The sequence below is a fragment of the Mus musculus genome, chromosome 8 (assembly GCF_000001635.26).
Source record: "Mus musculus strain C57BL/6J chromosome 8, GRCm38.p6 C57BL/6J".
In the NCBI taxonomy this organism is placed as follows: Eukaryota; Metazoa; Chordata; class Mammalia; order Rodentia; family Muridae; genus Mus; species Mus musculus.
The window spans coordinates 95,154,820-95,167,975 of NC_000074.6; the positions used below are offsets into that span (position 1 = coordinate 95,154,820).

Below are 13,156 nucleotides of genomic sequence, written 5' to 3' on the forward strand. Positions count from 1 at the left end.
AGAATGTTGTTGCCAGACAGGTTTATGAAACATGCCAGCTCCGAAACCAGGCTGGGCTGCTGCTGCTGCACGGGCGGTGTCTGGGACAACCCCCACCCCCTCACATACGAGGATGTGTGCGGGACCCTTAACCTCAACACACCCTCTGAGGACTCAGAAGCCAGCCAACCACCTCTGAGCTGTTGAGATGGCTCAGTGGGTAAAAGATGCCTGCTGCCAAGCCTGAGGGCCTGAGGTTCCCCAGAATCCACGTGGTAGAAAGAACTGACTCCCACACGGTGTCCTCTGACCTCCACATCTGTGCCGAGGCACATACATACCGCCCCCCCCCCCCCCGAGAATAAATAAGATTGTTAAAAATAGAAGTCACCCACCTCTTCCAGGAAAGGCAATGGAGGGGATGTGGCCACTCCAGTATAACATGGGATCAGGGAGGTTGGAGGAATAACTAAAGGAGTCTGCAGGCATCCTGGCCAATGTTGAACCATGAATTGAGAGGGTGGTGAGAGCAAGGATGGCCACTGACCCCAGCCCCGTGCTGAGATAGGTAGGGTCTGCATACCACGTTGCTGTACTATACTGTGAGGGTCTTATGGTCCTGGAACAAAATCCCCACAAAATAGGTAGCTAAAAAATGACAGAAAATTCCCAGTAGTTCTCAAGGCTGTAATCCACAGTCAAGGTCACAAGCAGGGCCTATCCCATCTGCCAGTCCCAGGGGAGAGCCCTTGCCTCTCTGGCTATGGCAACAACCCTTGGGTTTCCTTGGCTGGAAGATGGAATGCTTCTTGCTTGGCCCCGTCTCTGGCTCAGACTCTGGACTTCTCTTGTGGCCAGAGTTCCCTCTTCTTAGAAAGATACCAACCCGTATAGTACTCAATGTGACCTCACAGACATCCGCAAAGATCATATTTCTAAATCAGGGCCCGGTCACTAGTTCAGGGCACAGACAGTATTCAACCCAATATTTTATATACAATTGGCTCAGCATACCTGATCCTGCTTCCATTTACATCACACAGACAAGAGACTCAGAGAGGTTGAGCAACTGGTCAGAGATCACACAGCCTCACCTGGTTTCTCTGACTCTAGGGTCCCAATAATGTTGTCTCTTATCTCCCTACCTTCTCAGATCACCCACAAAGCTCCTGCTACAGAACCTTGAGGGGCTAGGTTTACAGTTCACAGAGAAAATGGCCAAGTTCATACAGTGAACAAGTGACCAGGTCTGGCCCACACTCCACCACATAGATGTCACCAGGCAGTCTAACAGGAGCAGTCTGTGGCTTTACTAAGCCTGTCAAGGCTCCTAACCCAGAATGATCATTACTGTGTTTGCTGATAACATCCACCTCGGCTACACCGGCCAAGCTTGTGAAAGGCTCCAGCTGGCCTTCTCAGGTAGCAGACCAGCGCCTGCTCTGCTCTGTGGGCACACCAGAGATCTGATCAAGAATCCACAAGAAGGCTGGAGAGGCCGCTTAGTGGTTAAGAGCACATCTGGTGTTTGCAGAGGAACCAAGTTCCGTTCCCAGCACCCTCATCCAGGGGATCTGGTGCTGCCTTCTGACCTCATGGGCACCTGCATCGTGTACACACACACACACACACACACACACACACACACACACACACACACACACAGAAAAAGAAATCATAAAGAAGGATCCATGAGAAGCACACATGGTACACACACATATATTCCCAGCAGTGCAAAGACCAAGGTAAGAAGTATATAAGTTCTGAGACCAGCTTGGGCTTCACTTTTATCTCCACCATTAGTCAACATATTTTTTGTTGATTTTAACTATCATAAATGCTGCTTTAAGGGCTGGAGAGATGGCTCAGCAGTTAAGAGCACTGACTGCCAAAAAAAAAAAAAAAAGAAAAAACAAACAAACAAATGCCAGGCAGTGGTGGAGCACGCCTTTAACCTAGCACTTGGGAGGCAGAGGCAGGTAGATTTCTGAGATCAAGGCCAGCCTGGTCTACAGAGTGAGTTCCAGGACAGCCAGAGCTACACAGAGAAACCCTGTCTCGAAAAAAGAAAGAAAGAAAGGAAGGAAGGAAGGAAGGAAGGAAGGAAGGAAGGAAGAAAGAAAGAAAGAAAGAAAGAAAGAAAGAAAGAAAGAAAGAAAGAAAGAAAGAAAGAAAGAGCAAACAAAGAACACTGTCTGCTCTTCCAAAGGTCCTGAGTTTAATTCCCATCAACCACATGGTGGCTCACAGCCATCTGTAATGGGATCTGATGTCCTCTTCTGTTGTGTCTAAAGAGAGCAACAGTGTACTCATATACATAAATAAATCTTTTTTTTTTTAATGTTGCTTTAATAATATATTTTGCTAACACCAGAGCCCAAGATGTTGACCACTAAGTCTTGGTCCTTGGCAGCTGTCTTAGTTTGCATTTCATTGCTTTGAAGAGCAAACATAATCAAGGCAGCTCTTAGAAAAGAAAACATTTAATTGGGGCTGGCTAACAGTGTCAGAGGTTCAGTTCATTATCATAATGGCGAGAAGCACAGCAGCCTGCAGGCAGACTTGGTGCTAGAGGAGCTGAGAGTTCTACATCTTCATTCAAAGGCTGCCAGGAAAAGACTCTGCACTGGGAAGAGCTTGCATAGGACTTCAAAGCCTACCCCACAGTGATGCACTTCCTCCAACAAGGCTACACCTCCTAATAGTGCCACTTCCCATGGGCCAAGCGTGTTCAAACCACGGTAGCTATGGTGTCACTGATGGATTCTTCTGACTCCATCACGCTGGATGATCTCAGGTCCTGTCTCTGACCTGCTGCTGCAAGACCCAAGCAGTACTCACCTCTACTCTAGGCCTCTCTGTTGCCTTTAAGATAAAAGCCTAAAAAAGGAAACTTAAAGGTCTCATCTCCATATCGGATTCCATCATGGCAGTCACCATTATTTTCATATACTTTTCTTTTTTGCTGTTATTACTCTATGACCCAGGCATGCCTCAAGCTCACTCGGTAATCCAGGGGAGCCTCAAGTTCAAGGCAATCCTCCTGTCTCAAGCCTTTTGAGAGCTGAGATTACCGGTATGAGCCACAACCATATGCTTACTTTCATTTACTTTTGTTGGTTTTTCAAAAGCCCATTGCTTTCCTGCAAAGCTTACAACAACCTTCATTGCTCAAGGCGAGTGCAAAAATATGGGCCTCCTCCAATTAACTCCAGTCACAGATTTCCTCCTGATCCCCAAACATGTCACCAGGCCTCTGCACTTGCTGCTGTTTCTGTTTGGGATACCATCCCTGACATCCTTCATGTTGGCTCCTCATCCTTAGAATCCCAGCTCAACTGTCTCCTCTTGAGCCACCTAGAGTCATGGAATCTGTCTATGGAGTCACCATAGAGACCCCAGTCATTCTCCACCTTAACTTGCTACTGTCATTTCCTCACCACACTTACTGCCTCCTGCAGTGACCTTAGGGACCCATCTCTCTTGCTTCCCAGTTGTCTCAGTTTCATGAGGCAAAGGCCTCTGGTCTCAGTCTCTGCTGCTCTTAGCACCCACCACATTACCCAGTGGATACATACTAGGGCCTCAGTGGATAGTCACTTAATGAAAAACAAGTCTACTGGGGAATGCAGAGACGCAAAAAACAAACATGGACAGAACCAGCAGACTGACCCAAGATAGTGAGACCCAAGTGAAGCCACTGTGGACATATGAGCCAAACAGAACGGGTGGCTGGCCTCCACCAGGAGAAAGTCTGTGACTAGACCTAATTGGAGATAGGCATGAACATCTTTGGGCCAACACCCTGGTTCACCACACTGAGGAGTCTGTTGTATGCTCTGTGAGAAAGGCCTCCAACTCTAGATGCGGTGTTGGTCAGAGTTAGAGAAACCAGGTGACTCTCTGCTGCCCCAGTTCTGGCTACTGTTACAGATACCAACCAAGGGAGGGCTCCTTGGTCTATGTCATCATGCACAGCCCACAACAGTGACGTGGATTGGGCGGCCGAGGCTTTAAACTCAAAGGTGAAAGGACTACGTGCAATTCTCTGCGCACTTTTGCTGGAACCTCTCCAAGGTACTGAAGGCTAATTGCATCTTCTCTCTTGGTGGTGTGGGGAAAGTACAAAGATCTGCCTATCTCTGAAGGTCCGTGAGGAGGAGGGGCAGTGTGGGTAAGGGATGTGTGAGGACCTTGAGGACATTTGGTGACATTGGAGGAGCTCTGGACGTCAAAAGAAACACCAGGAAGGACAGATGGCCCAGTGGTTAAGAAAATGTGTCCCAGGGAAAAACTCTGATGGTTCACCTCATAGCTGAGCAACCTGAGGTAAGACCCTACCCTTCCAGGGCCCATAAAAATGGACTTCCACTAGTCCCTCAAAAAAAGATGAAGTTGAAGGATGGACGAGCTAATATACACAGGAAGTCTGGCATACATAGCAATAGTGTGTGTGTGTGTGTGTGTGTGTGTGTGCGCGCGCGTGCATGAGAGTCTCAAACTCATGATCCTTCTGCCCCAATGTCCTGAGTATCAGGATTACAGATGTGTGCCATTATGCCCTGCCCCCATGATGGTACTTCTTAGGGGCCAATTGTATGTCATGCTCTGCCACGTTCCTTCTACAGAATAACTGGCCTGACCCTTCACCAATGTCAACTTCATGAAACAGAGACTGCTTCAGGCTGAAGGAACCCAAAGAGACAACTGTGCACAGGCATCATGTGAGCTTGGGTGTCCAGCTGCTTTAGTGGGCACTCTCTGGACAACTGGCAAATTCCCGTGTGGACTGCATGGTAGATGGCAGTGCTGTTTTGACAGGAACTTCCTGATGCTGCTTGCTGGACAGGGAGCACCAAAGAGCTTCTTGGGTTTTTTATGAAGTACATGGTTCTGTATGGAAGGGGAAAGAGATACTGGGTCTGGATCTGGCGGGGGTGGAGCACGCCTTTAATCCTAGCTCTTGGGAGGCAGATGCAGCCTAGCTTACAGAATACAGAATAGTTTCAAGCCAGCCAGGGCTACTCAGAAAAACTCTGCTGTCTGAAAGAGAGACAGAGAGACAGAGACAGAGACAGAGACATAGAGAAACAGAGAGAGAGAGAGAGAGAGAGAGAGAGAGAGAGAGAGAGAGAGAAAGAGAAAGAGAAAGAGACCCAGAGAGAGAGAGACAGAGAGAGAGAGACAGACAGACAAAGTATTTAGAGAGACACACCAGGGAGTGGTGGCACATGCCTTTAATCCCAAGCAGAGGCAGGAGGGTATCTATGAGTTTGAGACCAGCTTGGTCTATAGAGTGAGTTCCAAGCCACCCAGAGCTCTCAAAACAAACAAAATAAAAAACAATGACAATGAAAATAAAAGTGGTCAGAGGGAGGGAGAAGAAAGGGTTAAACAGCCTTAAAGGAACAGGAGTGTGAGGAAGGCTCAAGTCTGGGGGCCCGGTATCCAGGAACTTTTATCGTCTTCTTTTTTGAGATGGGGTCTTGCTTTGTAGCCCAGCATACCCCTGAATTCTTGATCCTTCTGCCTCAGCCTCTTAGGTGCTGGAAATTTTTAAGGTATAGGCCATGCTATCTAACTTCTCATGCAGTTTTTAAGAAAGGATTATACTCAGTAGCCCTAGCTGGCCTGGAACTCACAGAGATTCATTTCTTTGATTATTCTTCCAACTTTTCTATAGCATCTGAAAAGAAGCCATGTCTGGCCCTGCTACTGAGAGGGTTGCAGAGTCTCTCCGGATGGTGGCTTCATCCTTGTGGGCTGACCTGTCCTGACCTTAGTGCTGGAAGTTCTTGTCCTGGAAATCCCCCAGCTCTGTACGAACTGGTCCCTCTACTCCCAGGCGTCCCTCAGAGGCTCATATGGAGCCTGTGATCTTTCTGTTGCATGCCCCAGAGTACAGAGGTCACAGGCTTGAGTCTTCACAACTGCCTGCTGCACGCTGACAAGATGTCTCCATTGGAAAATTCCACACCTGACCTCATGTGACAGGTTACAGTTGAAATGCAGACACAATTAAAAAATAGTGCATAATCCAGATGAGGTGACACAGGTCTGTCATTCCTGCACACAGGAAACAGGCCAGAGGACCAAGGCCTATCTCAAAATACACACACACACACACAAATTTAATAAGATCTTTTTAAATGGACTGAGGAGATGGCTCTGAGGTTAAGAGCAAAGGCTGGTCTTCCAGAGGACCCATGTTCAATTCCCAGGACCCACATGGCCATTCTTCATCATTTATAACTCCATTTCTGGGGGAATCCAACTCCTCCTCAGGCACCAGACAGGCATGTGGTACACAGATACACATGTAGGCACAATACTTGTACATTAAAAAAATTATGGGCTGGTGAGATGGCTCAGTGGGTAAGAGCACCCGACTGCTCTTCCGAAGGTCAGGAGTTCAAATCCCAGCAACCACATGGTGGCTCACAACCATCCGATCACGAGATCTGACTCCCTCTTCTGGAGTGTCTGAAGACAACTACAGTGTACTTACATATAATAAATAAATAAATCTTTAAAAAAAATTATTTTGAAAATTAAAATAAGTGTGGGCTTTGAAGATTGCTCAGTGGGTAAGAACACTTGCTCTGCAAGCACAAGGACCTGCGTCTGAATCGCTGGCTCCCATGTAAAACTTAAAACAGAACAAGAAACACGGCACAAATGTTCCCTCAGGCAACAGGAAGCACAACAGATCTTGGGTTCCCCTCCCAAAGAAATCCCATCATGTGTATGGGAGGAAATGGGAAATTATATATATATATATATATATATATATATATATACATACATACATAAAAATATACATATACATATATATATACATATATACATATATACATATATATACACATATACATATACATACATATATATTTTTTTCTGAAATACTTCTAGTCCCAAGTATTTGAGTAAAGGCTCCCCAAGCAGATGAAAACAACCATGGATAAGCAAAATGCAGTCATACATCTGTGTCTCCAGAAGGCTGAGGCAGGGTGGTGAGCTTGAGGCCAGCTTGGGGTACAGAGTAAAACACTGAACAGATGTAGGGAGGGAGGGATGGAGGGAGGGAGGGAGAGAGAGAGAGAGAGAAGCAGACAAGACTAACAAGATGTATCATAAGCTTTAAGGAGGGAACCAATGTTGTGGGTGGCCCTGGTGCTGTTTGTGTTTTGATATTAATTCTGCTTCCTCAGGAGGGGCTGCCCTACATCCCAAATGAGGAATAGATTATGTACTCAGGTGATCTCACTGAACCTTCCTCCCCATTCCAACTGGTCAAATAAAGACTAGATCCCATGATTGGGCAGTGGGAGGGAAAGGTGGGACTATAGGTCTCAGAGAGGGCGAAGGAAGATGGAGCAGGAACACATGGCCTGGAGAAGCTGCAAATAGCAAAGGGTCTCATAGCTGGGGAATAAATTAGTATAGTGATAGATCTGCCCAATCTAGGCATATAGCTTACAAATATAATAACTGAGTTGTGTGTTTTTTATACAGGCTTGTTGGGGTAAGAAATTACTACAACACACCAAGGTGACTGGGGCAGGGCTACAGTGAGCAGGCTAAGTTCACGAAAGACACACAGCATATCCAACAAGAGCCAGCTAATGCCTTGTTATCAAGATGAGGTATTCTCTGTCTACACAGAGAATGTAGCCTTCCATCTGCATCCCTTCTGAGGATGCTGGGTGGAAAGAGGCAGGCACCTTCCTCCTCCTTCGAAGCATCTCCTGGCCAGGGCCTCAGGCAAATAGTTACCCTGCATCCCCAGCCTACTCAGCCATCACTGAGGTTGGACTCAGGTGAAGAATGAAAGAACTAGGACAGAGCATTCATGGCCAAAGAATGTGACCCAAGGTGCACCTTATCCCCACCCAGCCCACCTGGCAGGCTGCTAGTCCAACCTGTGGGCAGTCTTGGGCTGGTCTGCACCTGGGTAACCTTGTTGGGGACTTTCCTCACACAGGACTAGGGCCAGGAAGAGGCACCAGCTCATGAGTCACACTGTCCACCTTCCCCTCCAGTGCCAAGCATCTGTCCCCAGCCTGGGCTCCTGGGAGGGGAAATGGGGTTTGCACCCCAGCTTTGAGGTCCATTCATGAAAGCCAAGGTACAGGAGATAATAGGGACACAGGCATGCATATAAACACTGGGGGACGCCACTCCACTTAACTCCCGAGGCACTGTGGGGCCAGCTGTGAGTCAGGGTTTGGCCTGGGTAGTCTGCTTAATTTAGAGGAGTGTCAGCTGCCCACCGAAATTAGCTGCCCCCGTCCAGCCGTGGTTCTGCTGCTCAGGGGCCTGTCAGCTTTGATGCTCTTGAAAACCAAGTCAGCACTTTGCTGTAAGACGATTTCATTTTATAACAGTGTTTAAGCCATCTAAATTCAAATAGTATAACCCCCCTCCCCCATGCAAGCAGAATGTGTTTCTCTGCTTACCCTCTGGCCCCGTTCCTCGGAGACCATCATCACCACCACCAGAAATTAGCTCCATTTATCAGCTCAGACTAGAACCGCTCCCCTCCCCCTCATGTGTTAGCATGGATCATAATTGTCCAGCACTCGGTTCTTCACACCAAACTCTCCTGGAGAGCCTCCACAACCGGGCAGCTTGTCCCACCTCCCCTGGCACCGTGATTTGATAGCTTTCAAAGAGTGCATCTGTCTGGTTGATTTAATCAATGGACTGAAAGCCACAAACCAACCATACAATATCTAAACCACAGGTGGTGGTGCCCGCCGGGAATCCCAGAAGGCTGATGCAGGAGGATCTGGGCTATACATCAAGTTCCAGGCCACTCTAGGCTAAGAGACACCGCCTCCAAAAGCAAATCTAGCCTGAAGTATTTACGTTATTTTATGGTTCCAATGCTTCCAGGAATGCCTTTGTATCCTGGCTCTTCCCTGTCACCTACAAGTAGTAGATACCCCTTGAAGAGAATTGCTAACACGAATACTACTGTTTCATCTTGTTTAGTATTTTTTGAAGGTTGTCTTTATGTATGTGGGTGTTTTGTACGTATGTATATCTCTGGTGCGCACGTCTGGCGATTGTGGAGGTCAGAAGAATGTGTTGGATCCCTTGGGACTGAAGTTAGAGTTACAGTTACTGCCACCCCTTTAGGAACCTAATTTTAAAAATAGAAAAAAAATGCCATGCAATTCTTTTGCATGTTTTGATGTTTTCAGTGGAGGCTCAGAGTTCATGTTGAGGAGGAGGAGGAGGAGGAGGAGGAGGAGGAGGAGGAGGAGGAGGAGGAGGAGGAGGAAAAGGGAACAGAGGAGCAGCAGGCTTGGTGCAAGCCTTTGATCCCAGTAATCCAGAGGTGGGTGAGTCACTGTTCATTCAAGGCCAGCCTGGTCTACATAGCGAGTTCCAGGCCAGCCAGTGCTATAGAATAAACCCTATCTAAGAGAAAGAAAGAAAGAAAGAAAGAAAGAAAGAAAGAAAGAAAGAAAGAAAGAAAGAAAGAAAGAAAGAAAGAAAGAGGGGAGTCATCTTTTTGAGAGATGGCTCAGTAGGTAAAGGCGCCTGCCACCAACTCATGGATCCCCAGGGTCCATGTAGTAAGAGAGAAGTGACTTCAAAGGGTTGGAAGAGGAGACTCGACTATAGTAAAACTGTCTCCGCCATTGCTTCTCTGTAGGGCTGTTTTGATTTAGTCATTCTTAAGGAAGCCATCAGCTTGGTCCACTGTCACAGACAATGCAATCTATTGCCAGGGCACATACCTGTCATGCTGTCACGCTGCTTGGCCTGGAACACCCTGGAGGTGACTGTCATGCAGTGTAAGTGTTGGGCTGCCTGCTGGACACAATTATGCTGAGGTGTGGGGCCCTGGGGCCTGCTGCAGACCCCGAGGACAGCTGCAGCCTCAGGACTGTGAAACCAGACCCCGCTCAGGAAGGCTCTGAGGCTCACACACTCAGCGAGGCATTAATATTTTATCCAGCGGTCAGTAAGGACTCTGGGAAACAAAAGGTACTTCAGGAAGGAGCCAAGCAGAAAGCAAGAACTCCATCGGCTCCCATCCGGGTGCTGCATCAGACTAAAGGGATTTCCCCAAAGGAAACACACCAAGGGGAAGGTAAGCTGCAAACAGCCGCGGTCTGACTTAGGTGCACTTGGGATCCTGAGTCTTCAGTGGTACAGGCTGTGTTCACGCTGGCTATATATCAGAGGATAACGCTACGGAGGATAATGCTCACTCTGAAAATGTGGCAAGAGCCGAGGCCAGAGAGCCAAAGACCCGACTGACCACAGGTCCACTCTCCTGAAAGGGCTTTCCTACACCCAAGTTAGCTGTCACAAACCAGTCCCTGGGCCAAGGAGCTTTGGGGTGCCTGGCATGGTGAAAACATGGGTCACCTTCTCTCCAGGTTCTTGGAGCTGAAACCCTGTTCAGAGCCTCATCCTGCCTGTGTGATACCCTCAGTGGCCTTAGGTTCACAGTGTTCCTTCCAGTGGAGGGCATTTGCTGGGGTTGAGGAGTTGCCATTATGAAACCCTGACTGGGCAGAAACTCTCCTGCCCTTCTTAGCAGGCACAAGAATGGGACTCTGATGCTGGGGAGAGGGTGGGACTGAGAACTCCCATGCTTGGGAATCAGTGTCAGTTCTAGAAGGTTCTGTTCTGAAGACTAGAGTCATTCTACATGAGACCAAAAGAAAAAAGAAAAAAAGAAGCAAAGAAAAAGAAGAAGAAAAAGAAAAAGAGAAAGAAAAAGAAAAAGGCTCAGTATCTCCTTAGATGCTCTCTGGTTACCAGATTCCGACTAGGACATCCCAGAGAAAATAATATTTATCCTTTCCAGCAATACCTTGAGACAAGTCCTTTTGTTATCTGTGCTTTTCAGGTGAAAAAACGTGTGGTTGGAATGAGTGGTAGACAAATTCAACGTGACACCTCTGTTTAGGAATCTGTCACCCTGGCAAACCTACAGCTTTGCCTGTGGTCCTTATGTGATTCTACGTAGGATGGGACAACTGAGGAGTCTCTAGCAGCTCCATGGCCTTCCCTATGTCCATCTCAGGATGGGATGGGACTCACACTAGTGCTGGTCGCCAGGCAGATGCCGTCTGCTGTCACCTGTGAGGTAGGAACTGGGATGATGTCCCTTTTCCAGGAAAGGGAACTGGTGTGAGGTAACCTGCCCAGCTAGTCAGCAACAGAGCTGAGACTCAGCCCAGGGCTGTGCCGTCGCCGTCGTTAAAGCTCTCCCTGGGCAGTGCACGTGGCCATCCACGTGCATGTGTGGCTATGAGAAAGCAGAACGAGCCAGGGTGAGGCCAAGGAGGTAGCGTGGGCTGCCAATGGGAGGAGGGAGGCTGGAAGCGAAACCCTGTCTGTGTTCTTGCCAAGGTTGCTTGCAATGGTCTGCCCGAGAGTGTTCCCTGGAGAGACAGGCAGGCAGACAGAGCTCATTGGCACCTTGGCTGCTGAATAGATACAGTCTTTGAGCAGGCCTGGACGAAGGCAAGACCTGGAACCTTCAGGCCCTACTGTTTGAGACACAGGAGCTAGAAACAGAGCTGACAGAGGAAATCTCCTCCATGTGCACAGATTTCTCTCCTCTCTTTCCTTTCCTCTTTTCTTCTTCTCCTTCTTTGAGGCAGAGTCTTACCATGTAGCCCATTCTGGCCTCAGAATCACGAGCTCCCTCCTCAGCCTCCAGAGTGCTGGGTTTACTCGAATCATTCACCGTGAGTGGCCATAATCCTCTTTGAATAGGTGCCCAAGGAGCCGCCGGTCACCTAGGACAGGAGCTCAGCTCCTTTCCAGGACAAGCTGAGCCCTTCTTGCATAAGACCCTGGCTTCAGCAGAGGGCACAAAGGACAGGACCATCAGGTACCAGGCGCACCAACTAGATACTGATACTCTGGATCCAGCTCAATGCTCGCCTCTTGTTGTGAGTCAGAACAGACATATCATTGTACCCATTTTACAGAGGAGAAAACTGGCTCTAGAAAATGTCAGGTTAGGCCAGGTGCTGGTGGTGATGGTTGGGAGGCAGAGGCAGGCAGATCTCTGTAAGTTCAAGGCTAGCCTGGTCTACAAAGTGAGTTTCAGGACATTCAGGGCTGTTACACAGAGAAACCCTATCTTGAAAAAAATATAACATAACAAAACGTCATCTTAGGCTGGCGAATGCAGCACAGCGGTAGAGCTCTTGCCTAGCACTCCAGTGCCTAGCCTTAGCCAGGTACAGTGAGTGGCACACACTTTAAATCCCAGCTCTCGCCAGGCAGTGGTGGCACACGCCTTAATCCCAGCACTCAGGAGGCAGAGGCAGGCGGATTTCTGAGTTCAAGGCCAGCCTGGTCTACAAAGTGAGTTCCAGGACAGCTAGGGCTACACAGAGAAACCCTGTCTCAAAAAAACCAACAAAAGAAAAAAAAAAATCCCAGCTCTCATGAGGCAGAGGCACACGGCTCTCAGTAAATGTGAGGTCAGCCTGGTCAACACAGGGAGTTGTCACTCACACAAAAGAGCACAAAGAAACTATGCCTCAAAGAGAGAGAGAGAGAGAGAGAGAGAAGAGGGGGGAGGGGAGGGAAGGAGGGGAGGGGAGGGGGGAGGGGAGGAGAGGAGAGAGAGGAAAGGAAAGGAAAGGAAAGGAAAGGAAAGGAAAGGAAAGGAAAGGAAAGGAAAGGAAAGGAAAGGAAAGGAAAGGAAAGGAAAGGAAAGGAAAGGAGATCCTGGTTTCAATTCCCAGCAACAAAACACCACAGATCCAAAAGGAGGAATATGAACTTTCAGGGTGAGGAAATATTTTTCCTATAGCACAGAGAGGCTCTCTATTCTCCTACAGCAGTGACATACAGTGATTGCTTCTCCTTTCTAATGGAGAGGAAGCTCACAAAGGCGAAAGGGCCCAGGGCAGTAGAAGCAGACCTTGAACACAGGTGTGCTCCCTCCAAAAGCTAGGCGGGTCTGGCTGATTGATCCCTGGTGACTCTAGAGCTGGCCAGGGCCATCTCAGAGAGTGACTGTCTATAACTGTCCCCTGGAGGGCTGCAGGGTCACAGCTAGAACAGCCACTTGCCAGTCTGCCCAGGAGGCCACAGATCCTAGTGGGCAAGCAGCCTGAACTCAATTCCTGGCCTCCCAGGAAGCCACCAGAGTGAAGAAACTGCATTCCAGAGGCTGCTCACT

At 48.4% G+C, this 13,156-nt stretch overlaps 1 protein-coding gene across 6 annotated transcripts in view; it reads right to left on the reverse strand.

Moving 5' to 3' along the window:
- Positions 1-13,156, reverse strand: part of Kifc3 (kinesin family member C3) — a 102,999-nt gene that overhangs the window by 54,992 nt on the left and 34,851 nt on the right. The gene's annotated exons all lie outside the window — the stretch shown is intronic.